The 12510-nt window shown below is 45.8% G+C and overlaps 1 long non-coding RNA gene and 1 pseudogene across 2 annotated transcripts; one reads left to right on the top strand and one right to left on the bottom strand.

Annotated features, from left to right (window-relative positions):
• The first annotated feature begins 1583 nt into the window (after positions 1 to 1583).
• LOC125543394 (uncharacterized) lies at positions 1584 to 4236 on the top strand. Its single transcript, XR_015615881.1, has 3 exons — positions 1584 to 2114; positions 2194 to 2384; positions 2616 to 4236. It is a non-coding gene; the product is annotated as an uncharacterized LOC125543394 (long non-coding RNA).
• LOC125541315 (disease resistance protein RGA5-like) lies at positions 3852 to 7760 on the bottom strand (annotated as a pseudogene). The gene is made up of 3 exons (XR_015615851.1): positions 6765 to 7760; positions 4490 to 6455; positions 3852 to 4396 (listed from the first exon to the last, which is right to left on the bottom strand). The product of XR_015615851.1 is annotated as a disease resistance protein RGA5-like (transcript).
• Positions 7761 to 12510: the final 4750 nt, after the last annotated feature.

Below are 12510 nucleotides of genomic sequence, written 5' to 3' on the forward strand. Positions count from 1 at the left end.
GTATGAATTGGCCCGCAGAGGTTCAGGGCTATCCCGAAACCTCCTTGTCCCGAATAGGTAAGAATTCGACGTATTGAGCAGGATTAGTGTTATTCTCTAGTAGGGAATTCTGACATCCTGATATATACATGAGAGATGATGGCCGATTAAAATAACACACAATCGAATAAACTGTACTACCTATCATCTACCTTTTGCCTCTCTTCCTTGTTCTTTCTGCTTCGTTCTTTGTGGATTTTAGTGTCGAAGAGGAGTGGATCCTAGGGTTCTCTAGAAGTTGTACAAGCAACCTAATGCCGTTCATAGCCACGCATTTCCTGACAAGGTCCATCCAGCTTGTGTGGGGTTCGGTGTTTTCAAGAGTTCTTGCCGGCGTAACTAGTATATTGGCCTCTGGGCAAGGCTCCTCGGCGACGTTGTCTTTGTGTACCATGCCCGGCATTGGGAGTACACGGTAACATGTTTGTGTGTGAACAATTATGTCCTAAAAATCCTACAACTATAATTAAAATTTAGAGCATGAGGTCAAACAATAAGGAATTATTAATTAGAATACAATTTTGTTGGTTACATGTCACAATCCACGAGCGCTCATTAAGGTAACCATCATAAGGATATTAAGATGAAAGTTTAAAATAAACATATATTGTTTTAGTACTTTTTGGTGGTTCTATATTGCAATCATCCGTTAATAAGGAATGGCTATGTGTCACAAACAACGTGCATTAACTAAACTAAGAACCTTCCAACAAATAACATAATATGCACCGTTGGTAGTTATATATCCATTAATTGGACTAATGTTTATTTATGACCAATTACTACGGTAACAATCTGTCAACAAATAACGCAAGGATATTAAGAAACTTGTACTTGTATGACCTGGTCCGTCGCAAACAGTGGCGAACGTACGTGCAAGTTATGGGGTCAGCCGACCCCACAACTTTTCTTGGTAAAGTGCCTATAATTGCTGTTAATTTACTGTTCATCATGAAGAAAAAAATTAAAAGAATAAATTGACCCCAGAGATTACTGTGGCTGGCGCCGCCACTGGTCGCAAACCGACCATCCCTCCGCAACCCGCTCCTTGGAACCATCCCTCTTGAGCCAAAATCTCTGAAAATGGAATCACTGCCGATACGAAGATCACGGCGTGCAGTCCAGTGTAAGAGGATAGTGGTCAGAAATGACTGTGAAGAGACAACAAATCAAGGAACCGGATTGCCGCTCCTCTCTGTTCAGCGTGCTACCGTTATCTTTTTGTTTGAAACTTTTATCAAGTTGTTGAAGCTATGTTTTGTTCTTAAGCAAAGTTTAACCATTTTATACCAACTCATGTGTTTTCCATATGTATTTCAAATGGTTTTTTAACAAATTTCAATAAATTTTCCAGTCGTTTGGTTTCCACACTTTTTTTTTGAGGAAATGGTTTTTTTCCCGTGTGTTTGTATTGGTGGGTTCCAGACGAGAGGCCCAAATGTAAAGCTTTGATGAATATATTAAAACGGGCCGGGCTGACTGGACAGAACAGCCTGGGCCAGATTGGCCTGGAGCCTATGGAAAATGGACGGTGCGGCCCGGCATGGTGCTGCGACGTAGAGGTTGGCTCCCCCGTCCACGACTCCGGCGGCCGAAGCCGGCGACGAAGCCCCAGCAGCTAGCACCCTCTCCATTTCGTGCCCGCTCCGTCTTCGACCGTGCGTACTGACGGGGATTCAGTACGTGCTATGGATCCTGTTACTAGTTCGGCCTCCCACCCAAGAAACGTAAGAGAAGAAAGAGAAATGCCCGGCCGCGGCCGCCACCCAAGAAATGACCGTCGCCGTCGCCGAATCATCTCACGCCACCTTACCCAAGTCCCGCGAAACTTCCCCCACGCCCTCGAACTGCCTCCTCAACACCTAAGCCTCCTTCCCTCTCGGCCTCGCCGCCGCGCGCCTTGTGTTCGACCAAATGCCCCGCCAGGACGCCGCCTCCTGGAACTCCCTCCTCGCCGTGCATCCCGCCTCCTTAGAGGCATGCATGCGCGGGGACTCGCTGCCAGTACCTTTTCCCTCGGCTCCGCTCTCGGCAAGCTGCCCTGCTCTCGGCACTCAGCTGCAATTATACTGAAGGTGAGTGGCATCGATTTTTATTTGAGTATGCAGAAGAATGCAGGCGAGCGCCCTTCATGTAATTGTTTATAAAATGCAGATGGGATCTGCGTTCAAAGCATTGAACACCCAGGTTGCACATGTGATGCTAAATTCTTGGAAACTGGAGATGTTGTTAACTGCATTTTCTGATCGAATTGTGAAGATATGGACAACCAGACATAATAGATTCTGCACTGATGAGGAACTTGCAGCTGATACAGATCTTATTTCTCAGTAGACACTTTACAGGTTGGTTTCTATTGCTTCCTGAATTTTCCGTATTTCTGTCAAGTTTTGACATCTTATGCTTAGAGTGACCGTCCTTGTCTCCTTGTTACCATATTATAATTCCCATGTACTATGTTATCTGTTTAGGCAGGATTTCTTTCCCTGAATAATTGTAATAAATGAGATTATCCATACATAGACTAATTTTTAATTGAAGCAAGTATTTGTATGCCTTATAGTTTGCTTGCACAGGACTGTTGGTGGACCGAAGTTAATGGATTTACCAGGAGTTGAGGGCTGCAAGTTTCAGGTCATATATCTCATTTTGTTGGTAGTACATTGTATAGTATATACATAGTGGTGAAACTTATATGATTCCCCAACCATTTATAGCAAAATCTATAGGCCCCGGCCTGTTGAGGTGTTTGAAATTGGTTGCTGCAATGATGAGTTAACGAAGTCTTTTCAAACAGAAGAACATCCTAACTGTCTTTGCTCTAAGTTTGAATGACACGTTCACAGAGGCATGGCTGCAAGCTCAGTGTAGCAAAATGCAGCAGATGCAATCTAAGTAGTACGTTCAAAAGATGGCCAAATTCAGTGACACAGCGGTCCATGCAGCAATAAAATCTCCCACAAAGCAAATAGGTAAACACAACAGCGTCAGACCGGGTGACGCAGAGGACAGTTACCCTTTCAGTCGAACGCCAACAATAAATTGTCATATATCAAGCAAGGCTGCAACCTTTAGGACATAGGCCTGTATGGAAAGTTTGCTCTGAACTTGCTATTATAGGATACAAATTCCAGTAAATGAGAAAATATAACTTTTCTGCTTCAAGGGTGACCCCAGAATCACAACACACACACACACACACACATGTACATCGGTATGTCTGCACTGAGTGATAATCAGCTGCTCACACATTCAGTAAGTAAAACAGAGTAGTCTGCTGTAAACACACTCTACTAGCATAGTAGTCTGCTGTACTAACGGAGTGCTTGTGCATGCCACGCATGCACGGGCCACCAAGCACTAACAGAGTGTCAATCATTGTGCAACACAACCACGTACATAAGGCTGTACTGTTTGTACTGAACTATTATTAGCAAATCATGCATGATGAAATCAATTTTCCTGAATTCTGCTAGTGCTGCTCCTGGACGACGATGTTGTCCAGCGAAACTGCAACTGCATTTCCAGGGCACGAACTAGTTCAGTGAGCAAAAGCAATTCACGGAATTTGAATTTTTCATCTGTTGCACTCTGAGCATTGGAATGGAACAGGAGTAAAAACCGAATTCAACAAATTCAGAAGCAGAGCAATATATGTGCAAGTGCAAAAGCATGAACTGAAGAGATTTACAGAATGCCATCCTTAAACACTCAAGACCAAACTAAGATGATAAGAACACGTACCTAAATAAATTAGGAAAAACTGAAACAAGATCATAGTAAGAAATAATATTTTTCCGGTTCCAGATTCATACAGGCAAGAATCAACAACATTATTATTTCTTCAGATTTAAATAACAGCACTGTTCCCACATGGAGTGCACAATTCTTACAAAATGACATAGTCCAACATCTAACTAGAGCGTACCATTGATCGTTTCAAAGAAATGAGCGTAAATGGATTCAAGCACCACGAGAAAGCAGGAGACAGCCATGGTGGGCGGAACCGAGGGGAGGGGCGGAGGCAAGTAAGCCAGCTTGCCCGGGGAGAAGGACACGCCGGCATCGTGGAGGCGCCTTGTGCCTCGTTCTTGTGCCTTGCACTATCGGGGCAAGTTTACGTACAGCCTTGGGGAGGATGTGGAATTCAGAATTCAGTCCATTCAGTCACATGGACGCTACCCCGATCTGAAACACTGACAAGATAAAAGAGGTCTTCAACACACAGCAAACCTCCAGAACAGCTTCAGGACGTCAAGAAGGGAAGGAATAACTCTCACCCCCACTTACCAAAGAAGCTAAGCAGCAACCGGAGATTGACCAACATGATATCGTCATCGTTATTTGGGATAATAAGCTGAGAAAAAAGATAAAGGAGTGAGCATGTATATTGTTTGGAAAATAGAATTAAGCCAAAATCTACAGAAGAAACCTGAGAGAAAGGACTCACGATCATCACGGATAACAAGGGTGGGACGGTTGGGATGGGAGTAGGCTGCATGCCTCAGCACAACATTCGCTTTCTCCATACACTTATATGAAGAGCTGCCTTTCTCAAGCCAAAGGCTAACCCATACTTGCTGGAGGGAAGGGAGGTGCCTCATGCTGACATCCAGGTCACAGCCAGCAATATCCGACGCTTGGGCTGAGAACTGCAGGATTTCAAGCCTTGGCATAGCTCCTCGTGGAAGCATAGCTGGCCCTGTGAGAAAACCCAGGAAGTAGCACTCTAGCAAACATGGGAATGCGCTAGCGCCAACGACAAACGTTTCGACACGAGTGTGTTGAGCTTTGCTGGTTGCTAGCTCGAGAAAACGAAGAGCGGGAAGCTTCCCCAGGATATAAATGTCAACTTCCGGCCGCACTATGTCCACTTTAATATCCATGGAGGAGAGGAGGGGAAACGATGATGGATTAACCCACCTAGGCAATGTCCTGGTGCATCCACGAAACACAAGGGTGTGAAGCTGTGGAGTCGGCATCCAACCATCCCAGCTGACATCAACCGTTACACTGTTGTAACAGTAAATACTTAGACTTTGCATTTTCCACAGTTTTCCTAGGGACACAACCAAAGAATTACACACATTCTCATTGTTCCCATTCCAAATAAGGTCGAGCACTCTCAACTCGATTAGTTGCCCTAGCTCTTTTTCAGTCCTAGAAGAACCATCCACCAATACTCCAGTCAGCTCTTCTAAGGAAACCAGGTTCTCAATCCCAATGGGTAACACCGCATCGGATGCATGTAGGCACATCAAATGTCTTAGAAGGGCAACACTTGATGGAACCACTATACTTGATCCCGGTTCTAATCCACTTCCTACTAAGTCGAGTGTCTCCAAAAATTGTAGCTTTCCCATTTCCACAGGGAGCTCACCAACAGAAGTTCCTCTTAGCCCCAGATACCTTAGGTGTAATAAATTCTCAATATACCTGATATCAATATGATGGCGAATTTTCCCAAGATTACAACCTTCTAAATCCAATACACGTAAAACTTGAAAGCGTGAAAAAGTCTGGATAAGATTGATATCAGTTCTAAAGAGAACAACTGACCTCACTTGTGGCATCGACCCGATGGGTAGTGAGCTCTGACATGCTATTTTGAAAAGATAATCTGCGACTCTTGCTGTGTGAAACAATTTTGCTTTGCTGAGTACCATCTAATATAGTAACAAAGTTTTGTTCAATGGACATGGAACATAAGAGATCAAGCACCATATCATGCACGCGACAAGCTCCCGCCCTACCTTCCATCAAAATTTATTGGTTGAATCAAGTTTCTATTTGCGAGCTCATTGAAGTAACTCTCTCCGAGCTCAAATAGTCTAGTTTCTTGTTTTCCACCTTGCACAAACCCTTCGGCTATCCACATCCATATCAACCGGTCTCTCCTTATCTCAAAATCCTCTGGAAATACACTGAGATATAATAAACAAGTCTTCAAATGAGAAGGTAAATCGTAATAACTAATGGACAATATTCTCTGCATCTCCTTCGCACTACCACCTTCTGCAAGTCCACGACCAATAGAGCCAAGTATGTTGTCCCAGTGATACTTTGGCTTTATCTGTTGATCTGGACCCTAACTTGCTAACATACTAGCAATTGTAATGATGGCTAGTGGTACTCCACCACATTTCTTTAAGATTTCTCTAGATACTGGCTCCAATTCATCTGGACACTTACTTCCTTGAGGAAATATTCTTTTGTAGAAGAGTTTTTTGGAGTCATCATCAGTAAGAGGTTTCATCTGATATATTATATCATCAGCAGAAGAGCAACATGCATTAGAGATACTGCCTATGCGGGTTGTAATCATTACTCGACTACCAAGACAGTTGTCGGCGAAAGCACACTTGATAAGTTCCCATGTTTCTTCATCCCACATATCATCAATTACAATGAGGTACCTGTATTTGTTTTAGAGCATTAGTTTGAAAATCAACCAATATAACCAGGTCTATATATGTTTTGTCAAAAAGTAAGCAACAAATGATTAATAAGTGATATTGCCGGCTCAAAATTTTTTTATAGAAAATATTAATCGGTCAGAAACATATATTGTGTATAATTGAACGATGCATATAGAACAGAAAAATAAGGCCTAATAACAGGCTCCATTTAATAAAACTTACTTCGGACACAATCGATATTCACTAACTAGCATTACATGCTCTCCTGGAAAGAATAATGATAATCATTTGCTTCTACGTATGTACCTCTTGTCCTGAAGAAACATTCTCAATTCGTCAAGGAGTTGTCCATCGTCCCTAGCAGCTTCGTTGATGGTTGAATATTTGCTCTTGTCAAGTTCATATAAGACCTTCTTGAATATCTTGGTCATGTCAGGATTTCAAGACACAGAAACAAAAGCTACACTATCAAACTGCACTTTGATCTTGTCATACATTGCTTTGGCCAGAGTTGTCTTGCCTAGTCCGCCAAATCCAACAATAGACATGGTCCTTAAGCGGTCCGTGGAACTCTCATTGCAACCACACAACTTCTGGATCAACTCATCCCTTAGGTGCTCTATCCCAACGAGCTCTGTGACATCTTTGTACACCGCCTTCAGGCGAGGGTCAATGGCATCACCATTACCGTTGGCATCCGCGTCCCTCATATACTTTTGGCGCAGCTCGCCCAACTCCTTGGAGAGCCGCTGAGCTTCTTCAATGGCGTCAGAAATCTGGTGAAGAGCCTTACCCTTGGTAAACAGTTTGGTGGCCCTTTTGAGGAACTTCTTGACTCTGTTCTTCATGTTGGTGGAGCCACGGTTATGGCCCTCCCCCTCCACGTGCACGATGAAAGCGTCGACGGCGTCCTCCATGTGGTAGGAGAGCTCCCTCACTTTGCCCGCCCAGATGAGGACCTGCTCGTCGAACTGCTCCGGCGGCTTGGCGCCAATCTTGCGTAGAACGGCGTGCATCATCTCCAACTCTGTGATCAGAGACTCGATGCCTTTCCTCACGCGTTTCTCCAGGTTGTACTCATCCACGAGTAGGCTGCCGAGCTTCTTGATCAAGGGGGTCATGGCCCCCGCCGCGACATCCATGGCTTGGATGAGGAGGGGTGTGTTTTCTTGCTGTGGTGGAGGAGTTGTTGGTGCTCATGCTAGAGCTGGAGAAACGGGGGAGATGATGGGTTGATTGATAAGAAGGGATCCAGCTACAGATGGATGGTGGTGGTGCAGCAGTCAATGTACGAGCGACCCCTCCACCTTGCATAATTGATGTCTTGCTGTGCTATCGCTTTCCCATTGCATCCAATGCTTTGTTAAAAGCGCAAGGAGATAAGATTTGGAGCCAGATGCTTTGTTTGTTAAAAGCCCTAGGGAGATAAAGATGCTTTGTGTCAGGACCCCGATCCCAAGTCACACCGATCTAGCATGTAACACATCATATCACTTTACGGCCTCTCGCACGGTATTCTCACGGGTGCCACCTTATCTGGCCTGAGACCGTTTGCGTCTTTTGGCTCACGTATATGATAGTGTCGCTAGCATCCATATGACAAAGAACCCGGACCGACATGGCTAGTCGTGAACCCAAAGAGGCACTAACCCATGGGGACAGGCATACATGAATCAACCTCGAGCATGTCGGTCAACAGCGTGTGAATCCGGGCTGTAGCACCGGGCTAACAGGACTCCAGTGACCCGGGCTGTAGCAGGCTAGGCAGGACTCCGGATGTCTCCGCGTGACATTTCTTCGAAGGGACAGACACGGGAATGAAGTGAAACACATGCCGGCCAGTCAAGTGTCCTGAGCAGTAGTGCTGGGCTAGTAGGACTCCGGTGAACCGGGCTGTAGCGGACTACTGTGGCTCAAGGAAGCACTAGACTACATTTCCCCATAAGAGAGGCTGCCGAGGATAAACACCTAGATTGTCGGATCCCACACATACCAAGCATTTTAATCATACACACAATATGCTCGATATGTGTAAATACAACATGGCATCACAACAAGACTCTACGACTCAAGTATTTATTCATTAGGCTCCGAGGAGCGATATATTACAAACATGGGTCTCATGACCCAACATTCAGAGCATACAAGTCAAAGCACATGCAGAAGCTTAACATGTCTGAGTACAGACATCTATAAATGAAAAAGGCTAAGAAGCCTGACTATCTACCAGATCCTGCCGAGGGCACAAGATCATAGCTGAGGTAACAAGCTAAACGTCGAAGTCCACGCGGAACTACTAGCGAGACTGACGTCTCTCTGCAAAACATAAAATAGGCAAACGTGAGTACAAATGTACCCAGCAAGACTTACATCAGAACTAGCTACATATGCATCGGTATCAACAAAGGGGGTGGTGGAGTTTAACTGCAGCAAGCCAGCTTTGACTCAGTGGCTAACCTGAACTACGACTGCAAGTAACTCTTTTGAGGTGGCGCACACGAGTCCACATATTCACCATACCAACACACCACTATGGATCCGCTCCCGTCTCCCTACGAGAACGCCATCCATAGCACTCACGCTTATCTTGCGCATTTTAGAGTATCCACTTTCAGTTGTCTATGAACTATGCAAGGGGTCCAAGTTTCCATATCCGAGGAATCCGGCTATTCGAATAGGTAATGATAACCCTGCAGGGGTGTACTTCACACACGCTCTCGCCACTTACAACCATGTACACGTCGTGTATCTCGGCAACATTCAAGCGGAAGCCTGGCGAGGGAGTCGGCCACGACCTGACTAACCACACAAGTCTCTAGTCCAGGTTTATCGCCTATTCGGGTTCCATCCGCAAGGAGATCCGGCCGGGGTGTCGCTCACGGCCCCAAACGATGTGTGCAGGGTTCCCAAGCCCACCTCGACGGATGGATCTACGCTTGGTACACCGTGCCACGGTGCCTAGTCTGTCCCAAGCCCACCTGTACCGGGTGCCACTTGGTAGACTACTAACACTACCTACAAACACCAGAAACTAGTTGCAACTCCTGGACAGAGATCGAGTTGATTAATAAGCCGAGAGGGGTCGAGTTACCGGAACCCAATGTGTGGTAGTAACTGTTCATGGATCACAAACAAAGAACTCAGTTCCTGAGGACGGTTTCAATGAGACAACCCACCATGTACTCCTACATGGCCTCTCACCGCTACCTTTACCAAATCGTGTTCACACACTTAGCTCTCAACAGTAGGACATGTTCACACACCTCTAATTCATCCCTGATGAATCAGACCTGACACAACTCTAAGCAATAGCAGGCATGACAAACAAGCATGAATGAGTAGGCACGTCAGGGCTCAAACAACTCCTACTCATGCTAGTGGGTTTCATCTATTTACTGTGGCAATGACAGGTCATGCAGAGGAAAGGGGTTCAGCTACCGCAGCATGTAACAGTTGAAACGTTGTTGTCCCAATGCAATAAAAGAGAGCAGGAGCGAGATAGTGGGATTGTATCGGAATGAACAAGGGGGTTTTGCTTGCCTGGCACTTCTGAAGATAGTATAGTTCTTCATCGGTGTCATCGAACACATCGTCGGAACGTCGTCTACTGAGAGGGGACAAACACCGGCAAACAAGAGGGAACATAATCAATGCAATGCAACAATATGATGCATGCTATGACATGGCAATATGAATGTGTTTTGGGCTAATGCAAGCTAGAACAGATTGGAATGAGTCCATTTGAACCAAAGATTCAAATGCAAACCCATTTCATGGGGTCATATTAGTGCATTAAATTGATTCACCTAAACAGCAAGGTTAAAGTGTTCTAACATGCATGAAACCAGTACAGATGGATAGATTGGATTTTTCTGATCATTTTTCATATATAAATTATTTCATTTAGAGTTACGGTTGATTTTCTATGATTTTTAGAAGTTTTGGCTATTTTCTGGAATTCATAAATCATTTCTGATTTATTAAATATCCAGAAAACATTTAACGCGTCAGCACTACATCAGCACGAGCCATAGTACTAATACCTAAAGCAGTGAACCAGATTCCTACTACAGGCCAAGCAGCCAAGAAGAAGTGTAAAGAACGAGAGTTGTTGAAACTAGCATATTGGAAGATTAATCGGCCAAAATAACCATTGAAAAGAAATGTAGCCCCAGTTCCTTCGGAAATGGTAAGATCTTTGGCGCAAGAAGAAGGGGCGACCCTTATCATCTTGACTTGGTTCTGCTTCCCCTCTTTTTTTAAGAATACCGAGTCGGGTTCTTCTCCTACCAGTATCGAATAGAACATGCTGTGCCGGTCCAGGTCAAACCTGACCTGTGGGTCCCGCATGTCAGTGTCTTAACTAATTAACAGAGACTGTTAGCACTAATTAGCAAATTATCTTAATTAAACTAGAGGTCGGGCCCACACGTTGGTAACCCAGAGGGAAGTCAAACACAGTCAACCGGGGTCAAACTCGCCGGAGTTGACTCGCGGCTCGTCGCCGGCGAGGCCAGAGACGGCAGACGCGTTCGGGATTCGTCCTCCGGCGTCCAAAACGACAGACAAGGCCATCTACAGAACGAGGAGACTCGTCCGCGTTGAACTGTGCGAGCGGGAGGGGCAGGGGTGGAGCAAGCTCGCCGGACTCGAGCTCGTGGCGGCGGCCGGCGCTCGGGTGAGCTCGGAATGGACGCAGTAGGGCACGGAAGGAGCCAAGGGTGGGTGCGTTCGAATCGTGGGGCTGCACTGATTGCAGTGGTGTGCTCGGACGTGTGCTTGCACGGCCGTAGCCACGACGGCATCATGGCCGGCGGTGAGGTGCTCTCGGCTCCGGTGAAAACGACGGCTACACGGTGCAATCGATGCGGGGAGGACGGGGGTTAGGGGCAGGATCTCACAGCGGTTGCAACGGGGGCATCGGCGAGCTCGGGGAGGGGCTGGTGACGACGGGAGGTCGCCGGCGATCTCGGTGACCCGAGGTTGAAGAAGACGATGGCGACGGCGATGCAGTGCTCCCCCGGTTGTTTGGCTCGGCGTGGACGAGGAGGGCGAAGATGCGGAGCTCGGGGTCGCGGAGAGGGAGCGAGGGAGTGGTTGTGGCCGCGGCGAACGGCGTCGGTGCGCTCCGGCTCGTTCAGTCGGCCATGGGAGAGAGAGCAGAGGGGAGGGAAGAGGTTGCGGGCGAGGGAGAGAGAGGTCAGGGGTCTCTGGGCGTCTCCAGGGGCGAGGGAGAGGCAGGAGGTGGCAAGCAGGAGCTGGAGCCTGCGGCCTGCGCGGGCGCTCTCTCGCGGCGACAGCAGCAGCTTTGGGGCAAGGGGAGGAAGACGACAGGAGGTCGCGGTGGGCTAGGCCAACAGTGTTGGGCCGGAGCTGGGCCGCCAGATAGTGGACCAGGTAACTCTTTCTCTCTCTTTCTCTTCTATTTCTGTTTCAGTTTTTCTATTACTTTTATTCTGTTTTGAATTAGTAAAAATACTAATTCATTTTGAAAAATCTTGAAAATGATTGTGGCATATGTTTGGATTATTTCCAACAACCTTAAAATACTTTCAAGATTATTTGGACATTTAAAAACATTTATAGGATTTAAATGTTCAAATACAAATACTTATGATTTAATTCAAAAATCCAAAAATGACCTAGAAAGGTGTGCACCATTTTTGTCAGAGGTTCTAGACCAATTCAAAAATGATGAACTTTTCTAAAGAGCATTCTGGGTTCTTGAAAATATTTTAAAGTTGAACCTATTTGATTTAATTTTGGTGCTAAGGTTTGCCATCCCCATTTCAACTTTAATTAAAAAATTAACATGATGCATGGATGCTTTAAGGCAACTAATGACAAGCAAATTCTAGGGTTGTGACACTTTGTTAAAAGGCGCCGGTGTTGTCTCCTCGCACGCTAGTCGCTACTCTTTCTCTTGCAGAATCCTTTTTTTTTGTCAATTTAAGATTGCTTTTACCACACTTGCCGCGTGGTCACAGAATCCATAAACAAAGAAAAAGATGTCATGGATCAGTTAATTAGCACGTGGTGAAGACGTAAGGAA

This window comes from Triticum urartu, chromosome 1A, assembly GCF_056163025.1.
Source record: "Triticum urartu cultivar PI428250 chromosome 1A, HENAU_Tu73, whole genome shotgun sequence".
NCBI classification, from domain to species: Eukaryota; Viridiplantae; Streptophyta; class Magnoliopsida; order Poales; family Poaceae; genus Triticum; species Triticum urartu.